General features: G+C 39.9%; 1 long non-coding RNA gene across 1 annotated transcript in view; it reads right to left on the bottom strand.

Annotated features, from left to right (window-relative positions):
• Positions 1–1,786: 1,786 nt before the first annotated feature.
• Positions 1,787–14,834, bottom strand: part of LOC112446374 (uncharacterized) — a 62,400-nt gene continuing 49,352 nt past the window's right edge. Inside the window, exon 4 of the long non-coding RNA XR_003034340.2 lies at positions 1,787–14,829. This is a non-coding gene — a long non-coding RNA (uncharacterized lncRNA). The remainder of the gene's footprint in view (positions 14,830–14,834) is intronic.

Genomic DNA, 14,834 nt, shown 5'->3' with positions numbered 1-14,834 from the left:
TGGACACATGCTATAGCATGGGTGAACTTTGAAGACAGTATACTGTGTGAAATAAGCCAGACACAAAAGACAAACACTGTGTGATTCCACTTATGTGAGTTAGCTTATTATTGTTATTGTTTACTTGCTAAGTTGTGTCTGACGCTTTGCCACCCCATGGACTACGGCCCGCCAGGCTCCTCTGTCCATGAGACTTCCCAGGCATGAAGACTAGAGTGGGTGGCTATTTCCTTCTCTAGGGGATCTTCTCGACCCAGGGATCGAACCCAAGTCTCTTGCATTGCAGGCAGATTTTTTACCACTGAGCCATCAGGGAAGCATCTAGAGAGTCAAGATTCATAGAAACAGAGACTGGAACAGTGGTTGCCAGGAGCCTAGGGGAGGGGAAAAAGTTGTTTAATTGGTAAGAGTGTCAGTTTAGCAAGATGAAAACATTCTGGGGTTGGTTGCACAAAAATGTGAATATACTTAACACTACTGAACTATAGACTTAAAAATGATTACAATCATAAATTTTGATACCTGTATTTTACCACAGTTAAAAACTTAAAAAATAATTTTTTTAGAATGAAAAAATGGGAGAAGAGACTATTGTCTATTAGAACTTTGGAGCAAATGACTATTGTCTACTAGAACTTTGGAGCTTACTGAGCAAACTAGAGAATGTTGGAACACAAGCTTGGGTAAACACAAACCAGCATGATGCAAGAGCACTTCTGCGTCCCAGGGCTCAGAAACAGAGAATTTGAAGACACTGGGTGCTCCTAGACAGGAGGAAGGAGCAAGAGTTAGTGTAATGTTTGTAACAGGTGCTGAAAACACCGTCCACCTGCTGGCCACTCCTCCGTCCCACAGAGGTGAACAACTGCTCTCCTTCACTCCCAGCAGGACATGGAGGAGTTGACTTTCTGTAGAGTTTGGCACAGCTGATGGTAGGGATAAGTTCAGTTCAGTCACCCAGTCATGTCCGACTGTTTGCGATCCCATGGACTGCAGCAGGCCAGGCCTCCTTGTCCATCACCAACTCCCGAAACTTACAGAAATTCATGTCCATTGAATCGGGGATGCCATCCAACCATCTCATCCTCTGTCGACCCCTTCTCCTCCCACCTTCAATCTTTCCCAGCATCAAGGTCTTTTCAAATGAGTCAGTTCTTTGCATCAGGTGGCCAAAGTATTGGAGTTTCAGCTTCAACATCAGTCCTTCCAGTGAATATTCAGGACTGATTTCCTTTAGGATGGACTGGTTGGATCTCCTTGCAGTCCAAGGGACTCTCAAAAGTCTTCTCCATCACCACAGTTCAAAAGCATCAATTCTTTAACGCTCAGCTTTCTTTATAGTCCAACTCTCATATACATACATGACTATTGGAAAAACCATAGCTTTGACTAGATGGACCTTTGTTGGCAAAGTGATGTCTCTAGTTTTTAATATGCTGTCTAGGTTGGTCGTAGCTTTTTTTCCAAGGAGTAAACGTCTTTTAATTTCATGGCTGCAGTCTCCATCTGCATTGATTTTGGAGCCCTCAAAAATAAAGTCTGTCACTGTTTCCATTGCTTCCCCATCTATTTGGCATGAAGGGATGGGACCAGATGCCATGATCTTAGTTTTCTGAATGTTGAGTTTTAAGCCAACTTTTTCACTCTCCTCTTTCACTTTCATCTTCGCTTTCTGCCATAAGGGTGGTATCATCTGCATATCTGAGGTTATTGATATTTCTCCTGGCAATCTTGATGCCAGCTTGTGCTTCATCCAGTCCAGCATTTTTCATGATGTAATCTGCATATAAGTTAAATAAGCAGGGTGACAATATGCAGCCTTGACGTACTCCTTTCTTGATTTGTAACCAGTCTGTTGTTCTATGGTGGGGATAAGATTCTCTACTAAAAAGACGGGGACTGGTACAGGTGGTGCTAGTGGTAAAGAACCCTCCTGCCAATGCAGGAGATGTGGGTTCCATCCCTGGATTGGAAATATCTCCTGGAGGAGGGCATGGCAATCCACTCCACTATTCTTGCCTGGAGAATCCCATGGAGAGAGGAGCTTGGTGGCCTAGAGTCCATACGGTTGCTCAGAGTTGGACACAACTGAAGCAACTTAACAAGCACACACTCATTTGGTGAACTACTTGTTGGTGGCTTCCTCCCCTACTGAACTCTCCAGATTCTGATTTGGAGCTTTACACCCTTCTAGGCAAGGATTTGTTTTTAGCGGACTGACTAACCCAAGAAACAAGATCTACAAATGCTGACATTTGAGGCTCCCTCCATGAAAAACTCAGCTCTCTTTTTACCCCATTTTGAAATTCATCAGTGAATAACCACATTCACCCCTACCTATCTCATAAACGTGAGTTCAGGTAGGAATCATCGTTTCCAAGGAAAACTTTTAGTATGAAAGACTGGGATGAAAGGAAATGAACTAAAAATATTAACTCAGAGATGTAAAGACTGAAATGAACAGAAGAAAAATCAAGAAGCACTTTAATATCTTCTGATACACAGTAATAGAAAAATAATTAACATTTACTTATCAGATACTGTTCTAAGCACTTTATGTCAGCCAACTCATTTAATATTCACAAAGACTCTATCAGATGCAAATATTATTATCCTACAGATGAATAAACCAAAGCATAGAAAAGTTAGGTAATTGCCTGAGATCACAGAGCTCACAAATGGTACTGGGATGGGACCCTAGGCAGTCTGGCTCTTTAGCCATTGTTTTGTGTTTGAAGGGAATAAGACTCAATGAACTAAAAACTCCTTATAGAGGAACCAGGGCCTCCCTGAAGGCAGAGAATCTCCTTGCTGGCTCCACTAAGCAGGGAGCCATCTTGGGGAAGCCCAGGTAAAACATTTTCTTCACTTAGTTTTCAGGACATTGCTTTTCTTGGTTCTCTTCCTACCTCCCTGGCCACATACTCTCAGTCTCATTTTCCTGGATATGTCTTATCTTCCTGACCTCTAAATGCGGAAGTACCCCTGGTACCCTCTTTCTCCACACTCACTTCTCCAAGGAGCAAGCCCAGGGGCATTCAATACCATTTATATCTGAATGATTCTCAAATTTCTATCTCCAGTCTTTCTGAACCGTATATCTTTCTCTGAACCCAATATCTCTATATCCAACTGCCATGAGATGTCTAAGACTAACGTATGTGCACGCTCCATTGTGCCCAACTCTTTGTGACTCCATGGCTGTAGCCTGCCATTCTCCTCTCTCCATGGGATTTCCTAGGCAAGAATGCTGGAGTGGGTTGCCATTTCCTCCTCCAGGGGATCTGCTTGTCCCAGGAATCGAAACCACGCCTCCTGTGTCTCCTACATTGGCAGGTGGATTCTTTACCATTGAGCCACCAGGGAAGATGTCTAATAGGCACCACAAAATCACGCTGAACTCATTAATACTAGGTCTTCTCTATCCATGACACCTAGAACAATGCCTGGAACGTAGGGGGCACTCAATATTTACTGAGTAAAAAGAAGGAAGAAAGGATAAAAAAAAAGGAGGAAGTTGTCTCAGGCAAGGGAATGCACACAGAAGAAAGGCTAAGAGAATTCTTAGAATAGTGGTGAAGAGGGCCTGAGATAGCAGCTGTGTGCAGGCCCAGTTGAAAAAAGAAATCAGAGACATACAGAAGGAAGTTCCCAAAGAAGAAGAAAGCCCCTGACAAATTATGTAATGTGCTTGAATTTAGCTTGGTATATTTAGAAAACTACACCTCTAGAAGAGAGTTCCAGAAATGGATGAATAATAGTTTAAGAGAAAACTAGACAATTGACGACAACAGTGAGATCCACTCCAGGGAAAACAGAAGGTTGAAAAAGAAAGGCGGTAAAATCAAAGAACATTATGTGGCTTGGCCATGAGCAATATTTATGTAGAAGGCAATGGCACCCCACTCCAGTTCTCTTGCCTGGAAAATCCCATGGACAGAAGAGCCTGGTAGGCTGCAGTCTATGGGGTCACTAAGAGTCGGACACGACTGAGCGATTTAACTTTCATTTTTCACTTTCATGCATTGGAGAAGGAAATGGCAACCCACTCCAGTGTTCTTGCCTGGAGAATCCCAGGGACCGGGGAGCCTGGTGGGCTGCCGTCTATGGGATCGCACAGAGTCGAACACGACTGAAGCGACTTAGCAGCAGCAGCAACAATGAAAACAATGAGAATTCATTCAATCAAAAAGTGTGGTATGACTATATCAGCCAGAAAAAGAAAAGGAAAGAGTGTGTGTGTATGTCTGTGTCTGTATTGTTGGAGGAAAGAATAAGAGCACTAAATCCTGACATTTCATAACAGGGAGTCAATAGAAATATTTAATTGGAGAATCAAGAAATAGTAACATATATATTATTTAGAAATATGTCATTATCTAACAAAAGAGCTTAAATTTAACTGCAAGCGGATGTTTCTGGGAACTAGGAGTGACCTACACATATGAATTTCTATGGCAGGTGCTAAGTTATAGGGATCCCCACATTTCATGGAACTCTTTCTTTTTCTCTGAGTCAGGGGAACCATATAGCTATGACTTTCCAGTCTTTATTTAGTGGGCTGAACATTCTGTGAGAAATCCCAAGCCTGCATCAGGTCCTATGAATTTTAGAAATCAGTTGCTCCTAAGACAGGTAGCTATTTTTTTTTTAAACAGGGAAAGACCTTCAAGGTATTCATTCTCTAAATATCCTATTTATTGTGTCACCAAGTTAAATGTTTATGAAATTTCCCTTTGTTTTATAACATCTTGTTCTACTTTCATTATGTCCTTTGCTTCTTCCTCATGTTCTGTCTCCAATTTAGTTAATCCATTGTCACTTGGGAAATTCTAGAACCAAGATTCCCAGGTGGGGAATTCTCTTGCTAATTAACATACTTCTGGGATCGAATGTTCCACTTTTGCTTTCAGTCCTCTTAGAGCTAATGTGTACTTTGTTTGAAGAAAAGTTCACCCTTTACCCTGCTTCAGGGTAATAGTATCTTTTGTTTGCTGAACTGTCTGGTCAAGTAAATTCTGGATGGTCTTTTTCTTGCCAACAGAAACAAATTACACGTGTATCAGAGCAGAAGGGGATACTTGGAAGTGTTTAAATGACTTTATTTACCATTTTAAAAGTAGATATTCAGTATTTTCTCAATCTCTTTTATTGCCCAAGTTCTAGAATTTGTAAAAACACATTTAAGCCAGGCCTACATGGAAAACATAAAGACAGTCATCATTTTTGATAGACTTGGGGTCATTCAGACTTTTTTTTGTGCATGAATGTTTTTGTTCATCCATGAGCAGTCCTTGATGTTATCCCTCTGCAGAGGACTCCAAAATGGATTAGATTTTTAGTTCAGGCATCTCTCTTAACCACCAAATCCACAGTTTCATTTATCTGCTAGAAGACTCTGCATGGCTATATTGTCAATGCCTCAAATTCAATCACCAAACATGTAGAAACAAAAATTACGCTCTGCCCCCTCAGAACTGTTCTTTCCCTTCTGTTCTCTGTATCTATAAATGGTATCAGAACACCTTCGAGTCACTGGCTTATAGTCACTGTTGACCTTTGCCTCCCACATCACAAAGTGGATTAGATGTCAAATCCTGTTGATTCTATTTCCGTGGCATCTTGCTGACATTTGTCCACTCTCTGCCATTCCTAATGTCACTATGTATGCTCAGGCTGCCATCACAAAGTAGCTTGGACTAGGTGGCTTAAAAAACAAGAGTCTATTTTCTTATAGTCCTAGAGGCTGGAAGTCTGAGATTAGGGTGCCAGCATGGCTAGGTTCTGTGAGAGATCTCTTCCTGGACTGCCGACAACCTTTTTCTCACCGAGCCCTCCCCTGACCTTTCCTCAGTCTGTGTGCTTGGAGAAAGACAATGATTTCTCTCTCTCTTTCTTTTTATAATACTACCTGCTCCAATTGGATTGAGTCCCATCTTCATGACTTCTTTTAACCTTGCTGCTGCTGAGTCGCTTCAGTTGGGTCTGACTCTTTGTGACCTTATGGACTGTTACCCATCAGGCTCTTCTGTCCATGGGGTTCTCCAGGCAAGAATACTGGAGTGGGTTTCCATTTTCTTCTCCAGGGGATCTTCCCTACACAGGGATTGAACCCAGGTCTCTTACGTCTCCTGCACTGGGAGGTGGGTTCTTTACCACTAGTGCTACCTGAAAAGCCCTTAATGACCTCCTAAAAGTCCTGTCTCCAAATACTGTCACTCTGGGAGTTAGAGCATCATCATATTAATAGATAATTTTGGGTGACATATTTTGGTTCATAGCACTGTGCCCAGGCTGGGTCTCCATCACTTCTTGCCAGACAATTGTCTTCTAATTAACCCTCCTGTCTCTAGTTTTTTTCATTTCTTATTATACCTTATTTGGAAAAATATTTTCTAGATACATTTCTATATATATCACCTTCTGATAAAAAATAATTTTTTCCCCCAATGGCTTTTTGTTTCCTGGAGAATAAAAGCAAACCTCATTATTATGAAATTCAAGGACTTTGATAATCTGATTCCAACCTAATTTCTTAGCTTTGGCTTTAAGTCCCTATTATGCCATTTACATCACAACCAATGGTTGTGCCTTTCTCTTAAACTGCTTTTCAAATTCCTGCCTCTACACCTTCACTTATCATGTTTGCTCAACCTGGAAACCCTTACATATCTTCCCCAGTTAAAAATCCTACCTCTTGTTCAAATGCCACCCCACATGAAAAATTCTTCAATCCCCCAGCCAGCAGTAACCACTCCCTATTTTGTGTATCCTTTTGTACTTGTATCATAACTTTTTATTTTATTTATGGAATTAGTGTTCTCCCTCTGAAAAATAATGTGCTAGGAGAAACAGGTCATGGCCTAGCTTGCATAAGTTACAGTAGATCACTGCAGAGCTTAATATCTGCAGATATTCAGTGAATATTTCTCAGGATGAACCATGAATACATCAATGGGAATTATAATATTTCATAGTCAAATTGACATAAGAGTAAGTCAATGATTTTCAAGCTATGTTTTTTAGGGCCATATTTTATTCCATACCTTTGGCTTTGACAAAATATTTTATTTGAAGAAAGGGTTTTGTTGCCAAATATGTTAAATCGTTGATCTTTTGCAACTCCTTCAATCTGTAAATAAGGAAAATGAGGCCAGAAGGAAATTAAAATGGCATTCCCAAGGTTTCCCAGCTATTCAATAGCAGAAACAGAATCAGCAGGATTATATATATAAACTGTATCAGTTGGAAAGATGTATTTGTAGAACAGCTTAGTGACCTCATCTTTTTCTAAGATATTACTCTGCTACTGGGAAAATGAAGATAACATCTGAAACAAATCATAATAACTCAGTGAGGGCACCTAAGGTCAAATCTTGTTAAATCATCTCTTTCAGGCTCTGTTTGGCACTTCAAGATGAGGAAAGATCTCGTTTTCTCAGGAAATGTGTTATTCTCCATGGATCCTAATAGAATAAGTCTGTTGTCTGAAAAGGCTGGACACAAGCTGAAAAATCACATGAATTCTATAAAATGTAAGGATTGAGCAAAGATTTGAGCATACAGTGTTCCCAATGATTTCTCAGACACTGTATCACAGTAAGATCATGCAAAAATTAGGAAATCAAATGTATTTACTGCTTGTGTATGCTTGCATGTATGATAATGGTAATTTCATAGTGGCATTTCTGGCTGTTGCTTAATTCTTGATTTTTAAAAAAATTTCTTTTAAGGCAGGCCCATTGGAGAAGGAAATGGCAACCCACTCCAGTATTCTTGCCTGGAGAATCCCAGGGACAGAGGAGCCTGAAGGGCTGCCGTCTATCGGGTCGCACAGAGTTGGACACGACTGAAGCGACTTAGCAGCAGCAGCAGCAGAGTTCACAAGGTCTCCAAAAAATGAGGAGGGATTGAAGAAACATGAAAAGATACCAAAAGTATTGTTTTAACTGCAAAGTTACTTTGCAGTAGTACTGTACTGTTAATACAGCACCGCCTGACAAGGCCTATCCATGAATTTAAATAGAACCTGCCGCTTAAAGGACTCTGTGAGCTCTGTGAAGCATGCCTTTTTTGGTATGAAACAATCCAGGGAGGATGGGAAGCGATTGGGAAGAGAGTTTATCATCTGTAAGGATTATAATATATTCAAGAGACTACCTCCTGGTCCAATTTATGCATTTAGATTTGATTTCCTTTTTGGAGTACATCCCAATGAATCAAGAATCCTAATGCTGAGAGTTGCACCAAGCAAAATGAATAAGCCTTAAAAGATATTTGAAATGCAACCATTTTCCAGAAGTTAAAAAATGTGGCAAGTTACTTGTTTGACATAGATTAAGGAACATTTATTTTCATAGCTGTACTGGCTCTTGAAGAGAATTCTTCCTCCATGAAGTCAGCATTACTGAAAGGACCTAGTTTGTGCCAGGCACTGTACTAGGAGTTATGGTTAAACAGATGGACACTCAGGATAGAAGTTAAATGATTTCTGTCCTTACTTTCTGGTTAGGGAGATTGACATTATATAAATAAATAGAAAACAAATTACATAATTATGAAGAAATACAAGATGAATCTGACAGCACATAAACTGGGAGACCTACTCCATTTGGAGGTAAGTAGAACTGCATCCTCCTATTAGACCGCTGGTGTTTGGGATGCCATCTTCTGCTGTTAAACAAAGGCAGAGGATATTAGCAGCAGGGCCAGAGCAGCTGATATCATTGCACAGATACTTGGTTCAGAGCCAAAGCCCCCAAGACAGCAGCTGGAAAATGTAGCTATCTTCTATAAAACTATCTCCCTTGAAATACATCTCCCCACAGTGTGAGGGACCCTCTAAAGTCCCCCCTCAACTGACTTTATTGCATAATTGTAGGAGCCTCAGAATCTAAGTGGAAGTGGGACAAACAGGTCAGCATTAGTCATGAAAAAAATACTTGACAATTTTTTTTAATAGTCACAAAACTTCATAAATATATTTAATTTAAATCAATTTTTCTGGGTGATATAAAAAGAGAAAACTTGAAACACAATTGTAATATTTATTCAAAGCTAATCTTTTCTTTTAAGCTGGTTTTAGAAAAGGCAGAGGAACCAGAGATCAAATTGCCAACATCCACTGGATCACTGAAAACACCAGAGAGTTCCAGAAAAACATCTATTTCTGCTTTCTTGACTATGCCAAAGCCTTTGACTGTGTGGATCACAATAAACTGTGGAAAATTCTGAAAGAGATGGGAATACCAGACCACCTGATCTGCCTCTTGAGAAACTAGTATGTAGGTCAGGAAACAACAGTTAGAACTGGACATGGAACAACAGACTGGTTCCAAACAGGAAAAGGAGCACGTCAAGGCTGTATATTGTCACCCTGCTTATTTAACTTCCATGCAGAGTACATCATGAGAAACACTGGACTGGAAGAAACACAAGCTGGAATCAAGATTGCCCGGAGAAATATCAATAATCTCAGATATGCAGATGACACCACCCTTATGGCAGAAAGTGAAGAGGAACTAAAAAGCCTCTTGATGAAAGTGCAAGAGGGGAGTGAAAAAGTTGGCTTAAAGCTCAACATTCAGAAAACGAAGATCATGGCATCTGGTCCCATCACTTCATGGGAAATATCTGGGGAAACAGTGGAAACAGTGTCAGACTTTGTTTTTTGAGCTCCAAAATCACTGCAGATGGTGATTGCAGTCATGAAATTAAAAGACGCTTACTCCTTGGAAGGAAAGTTATGACCAATCTAGATGGCATATTCAAAAGCAGAGACATTACTTTGCCAACAAAGGTCCATCTAGTCAAGGCTATGGTTTTTCCAGTGGTCATGTATGGATGTGAGAGTTGGACTGTGAAGAGAGCTGAGTGCCAAAGAATTGATACTTTTGAACAATGCTGTTGGAGAAGACTGTTGAGAGTCACTTGGACCGCAAAGAGATCCAACCAGTCCATCCTAAAGGAGATCAGTCCTGGGTATTCATTGGAAGGATTGATGCTGAAGCTGAAACTCCAGTACTTTGGCCACCTCATGTGAAGAGATGACTCATTGGAAAAGACCCTGATGCTGGGAGGGATTGGGGGCAGGAGAAGAAGGGGACGACAGAGGATGAGATGGCTGGATGGCATCACCGACTTGATGCGCATGAGTTTGGGTAAACTCTGGGAGTTGGTGATGGACAGGGAAGCCTGGCGTGCTGCGATTCATGGGGTTGCAAAGAGTTGGACATGACTGAGTGACTGAACTGAACTCAACTGAATATTTTCTTTCAGTATTTATACATTGATGACTTTCCTCCATGAAATTCCATTCATTTTTATAGTTCATATTTTATAACTGTTATCTGTGTGAATCATAACAAACTATGAAAAATTCTTAAAGAGATGGGAGTGCCAGACCATCTTACCCGTCTCCTAAGAAACCTGTATGCGGATCAAGAAGTAACAGTTAGAACTGGACATAGAAGAATGGACTGGCTCCAAACTGGGAAAGTATACAAGGTTGTATACTGTCACCCTGCTTATTTAACATATATGCAGAATACATCATGTGAAATACTGGGCTGGATGAATCACAAGCTGGAATCAGGATTGGTGCAGGGAGGGATATCAAAAACCTCGGATATGCAGATGACACCACACTAATGGCAGAAAGAGAAGAGGAAGTGAAGAGCCTCTCAATGAGGGTCAAAGAGGAGAGTGAAAAGCTGGTTTAAAACTCAACATTCGGAAAACTAAGATCATGGCATCCTGTCCCATCACTTCACGGCAAATAGAAGGGGAAAAAGTGGAAGCAGTGATAGATTTTATTCACTGCTGATGGTGACTGCAGCCATGAAATTAAAAGACGCTTGCTCCTTGGAAGAAAAGCTATGACAAACCTAGACAGCATATTAAAAAGCACAGACATCATTTTGATGACAAAGGTCTGTATAGTCAAAGCTAAAGTAGTCATATACAGAGAGAGCTGGACCCTAAAAGCTGGGTGCCGAAGAATTGATGCTTTCGACCTGTGGTGCTGGATAAGACTCTTGAGAGTCCCTTGGACTGCAAGGAGATCAAACCTGTAAATTTTAAGGGAAATCTATCCTGAAGATTCATTGGAAGGACTGATGCTGAAGCTGAAGCTCCAACACTCTGGCCACCTGATGCGAAGAGCCAACTCATTAGAAAAGACTCTGATGCTGGGAAAGATTGAGGACAAAAGGAGAAAGGGGTGGCAGAAGATAACATGATAAGATCGTTAGATAACATGAATCTGAGCAAATTCTGGGAGATGGTGATGTACAGGGAAGCCTGGTGTGCTGCAGTCCATGGGGTCACAGAATCAGACATGATTTAACAAATAAACAAAAACAATGTAACAGAAACCTAAATGTAAATATCTCTACCCACCCACTTGGGTTGTTGTGCATTTTTGTTTCTGCTCAGAATTTTCTCCCTAAAGCTTGGATGCACTATTTTATGTCAAATGATTCTTTAAAGGTCTTCCCTCATAGCTCAATCGCCAAAGAATCTGCCTGCAATACAGGAGACCTGGGTTTGATTCCTGGGTCGGGAAGATCCCCTGGAGAAGGAAATGGCAACCCACTCCATTATTCTTGCCTGGAGAATCCCATGGACTGAGGAGCCTGGCAGGCTACAGTCCATGGGGTTGCAAGAGTCGGACACGACTTAGCGACTAAACCACTACCACCAATTTCTTAAAAAGCCAATTTATTTCTGTGTTCAGTGTTGGCACATACCTCCTAAATGACCTACCCTCTTTCTGCTTCCTATTTTTTATTTGTCATGTTTCCCTGAAAAGAAGAACTCCATTAACACTTTGTTCTCATTCATGACTTCCAGAAAACTTGCTGCTTGGCTTTGCACGAAAAATTATTTCTGATTCTATCCATCTTTCTACAAACATAAACCCTAAACACCTACAATGTCAGTATTTTTATCAACCAGCAATGTTCTATAGGGAGCTGCCACATTCTACCCTTGATTCAGGGTCAATCTCAGTGGGCTAATCTCTTTTACTCATGCTTCCCAAATTGTGTCTGAGTTCACTGGCTCAGACAGTAAAGCGTCTGCCCGCAATGTGGGAGACGTGGGTTCGATTCCTGGGTCAGGAAGATCCCCTGGAGAAGGAAATGGCAATCCACTCCAGCACTCTTGCCTGGAAAATCCCATGGATGGAAGAACCTGATAGGCTACAGTCCATGGGGTCGCAAAGAGTCGGACACGACTGAGCGACTTCACTTCACTTCACTGATATCTCTCATGCCCACCCCTCCACTCTCCATTTTCTCCATGCAATTTATAAGTAGTAGCTTACCTTTTTATTTCAATTCCTGTCAGTTATCCAATCCTCTTCAGTTTTAGAAAAGCTGAACACATCCCTTTAAATATGCACTATTGTATCATGGCCCAGCCCTAATGAATGTTCCTTATCTTTTTTGAAAATTGTAAGAGGAAGACTGCAATGCTCACACAGGGCATAAACCATAGTAGAACCAGACAAAATGAGCACTAAATGCTGACAACTAGGTTTGGAGCACTTCGCCTTTCTGGATCTTAGTTTCTTCTATAAAATGAAGGAATTTAGATACTAGATAATCTCTAAGATTCTTTCAAGGCCTAGAGTCCTATGATCCTATATATGTTTCAGTAGAAATACTTCACATCTTGCTCAAGGTACATACATGTTTATAATTTTCAACTCTGTATGACATTCTCTTTAATACCTCTTCTAATTTTGTTTTGCTTCTTTTCATGTTTTTTTAAAAATCTTACTTTTAAGATTATAATGAGAATTTAATTCATTTAAAAATATTATAAAAATACTTTCTCATTTTAAAAATATTTTTTCCTCTCCTCTGCCTCAATCACTCTAAAGTTGCTTACACTGAATCTAGACCTACGTATTTGTTACCAAAATGAAAACAGAATCCATCTGTTCTTGTCACCCTTATAAAAATATTATTTTTGTAGGTTACAACTTACATATGGTTTTTCCCTTATTTACACAGTGTACTGACCTTAAATCCGCAGCACAATTTAAAAAATATTATTTTAAATAATAATACATGCTATTATTTGAAAAATAAAAAATACAAAGGAAATATTAGAATTTCATATATTCCATATATCCAGAGACAATAGCTGTTATTTTTTTAAAACAAGACTGGGATCACACTTTATGTATTCTTTTCTCCTGATTCTTCGATCTACCAAAAAGATTGCTTGTACCATTTCTAATCCTGTCCTCTTTATTTATATAGCTGTACTCTTCCCTAAATAAGAGATTTCTAACCCTTAATAACGCTCTACTTTCACTGATCATGTACAGAAATGTTGCTTATTAATGTTTCATTAGCATTTTAACATGGAGTATATTTTCAGACTTTCTATTGTTATGTATATTGCAGAGGGTTGTATGAATATTCTTGCCTTATTTCAAGCTTTATCCATAATGTATTGGAATTCTAATCATATTTTCCTAGTGATTTTATACATTTCACGCAGTTAGAAGACAACCCATCTGCTGACTCTATTTTTAAAAGATGTATGTCTCAATGTATTGACGACTGTCTCTGCAGACCCAAGCACCATTCAAGCTCTTTCTGCTCATTCTGTTATTGGTTTTAAGATACTGGAACATCTAAGTCTGTCACCTTCTTTTTGTAGCATAATTTTAGATATGAGGTATTATTCTGTCACTTGTTACTACTAGACTTCATAATAAAATTATGAAAAAAAATTTCATCTGAATCAAAAATTGAGGAGCACCTCCAATTACTGCTATCTTTTGTTAGCTTCTTTCAATGAAATAGTCAAAAGCACTGATGTCATGGATTTTATTATTTCCCTTTTTTTCCAGTAGTAAACTGAATCTGTCTGCCAAAGGCGTATTTTAACAGTAGGGGAATTATTTGTAAATGCAATGGTAAGCCAATCTGTTCCAGGAAGTTTTTTTTTTTTCCTCCTGAACTCTATCATGCTTTCTAACTCTCAGACATTTGCCTCTGCCACTGAAAATATAGTCTCCCATTAGGAAAATAAACAGTACGATCTCAGAGCATTAGAGGGAGTCCTGTTTCATCCCCTAATACTTGAATAATCCTAAGAGGCTCTCCTCCCAGAGCCAGACTGCATGGTCATGAAGCATCCCCTAGGAGTCTTGGTGTCTTGTCACTCACAAGTTATTGCAGACCTCTCTTTTCTCTGGGGGGAAAAAACCAACATGAGGTCAACTCTCTACTTTTTAAATTTTCTCTTTTTACTGGTATTTATTTATCTATTTACTAATGTAGTTACTACTTTCCTCCTCATTCAGCTATCAAACCAAGGACCGTTTTCTCCTCCATCCGATTTATACATATGTTAGTCTGTCTTTCAGAAAAACTCACTCAAGTCAGTGACCTCTTTCACCTTTCCCAAACCTGCTTGACTCAATTCTTCTTTAAATTTGGAGATTTCTTCTTCTTGATTGATCCCCACTCCTTGGGCTGCCTCCTCAAGGCCATGTGCTCAGACTCCCTTCCCTAGTCTGCCTGCTTTCTCCTCACCGTCTCTGTCTCACAACCTGCTCCCCTTCCCCCGACACCCAGTCTCACACATGTGGGTTAGGCTTGGTACTCGCTGATTTTTCTGAATTCAGACATAAAATGTGGCTACTCTCTTATCACATGTCCTTGCTTGTTTGGGAACAAGTTATTATCTTTTATACAACACTGTTCAAAAAAATTTAACTTTTGTTTTGATGATATTTATTCTTCTTTAATTTTGCTTTCCTCCTTTGATGTTGGTCCATTGTTGAGTCTGAGAAGATGAAAGCTGAA

The sequence above is a fragment of the Bos taurus genome, chromosome 4, assembly GCF_002263795.3.
Source record: "Bos taurus isolate L1 Dominette 01449 registration number 42190680 breed Hereford chromosome 4, ARS-UCD2.0, whole genome shotgun sequence".
In the NCBI taxonomy this organism is placed as follows: Eukaryota; Metazoa; Chordata; class Mammalia; order Artiodactyla; family Bovidae; genus Bos; species Bos taurus.
Note: the sequence above shows the minus strand (reverse complement) of the source record. Positions and strands in the feature narration are given on the sequence as shown.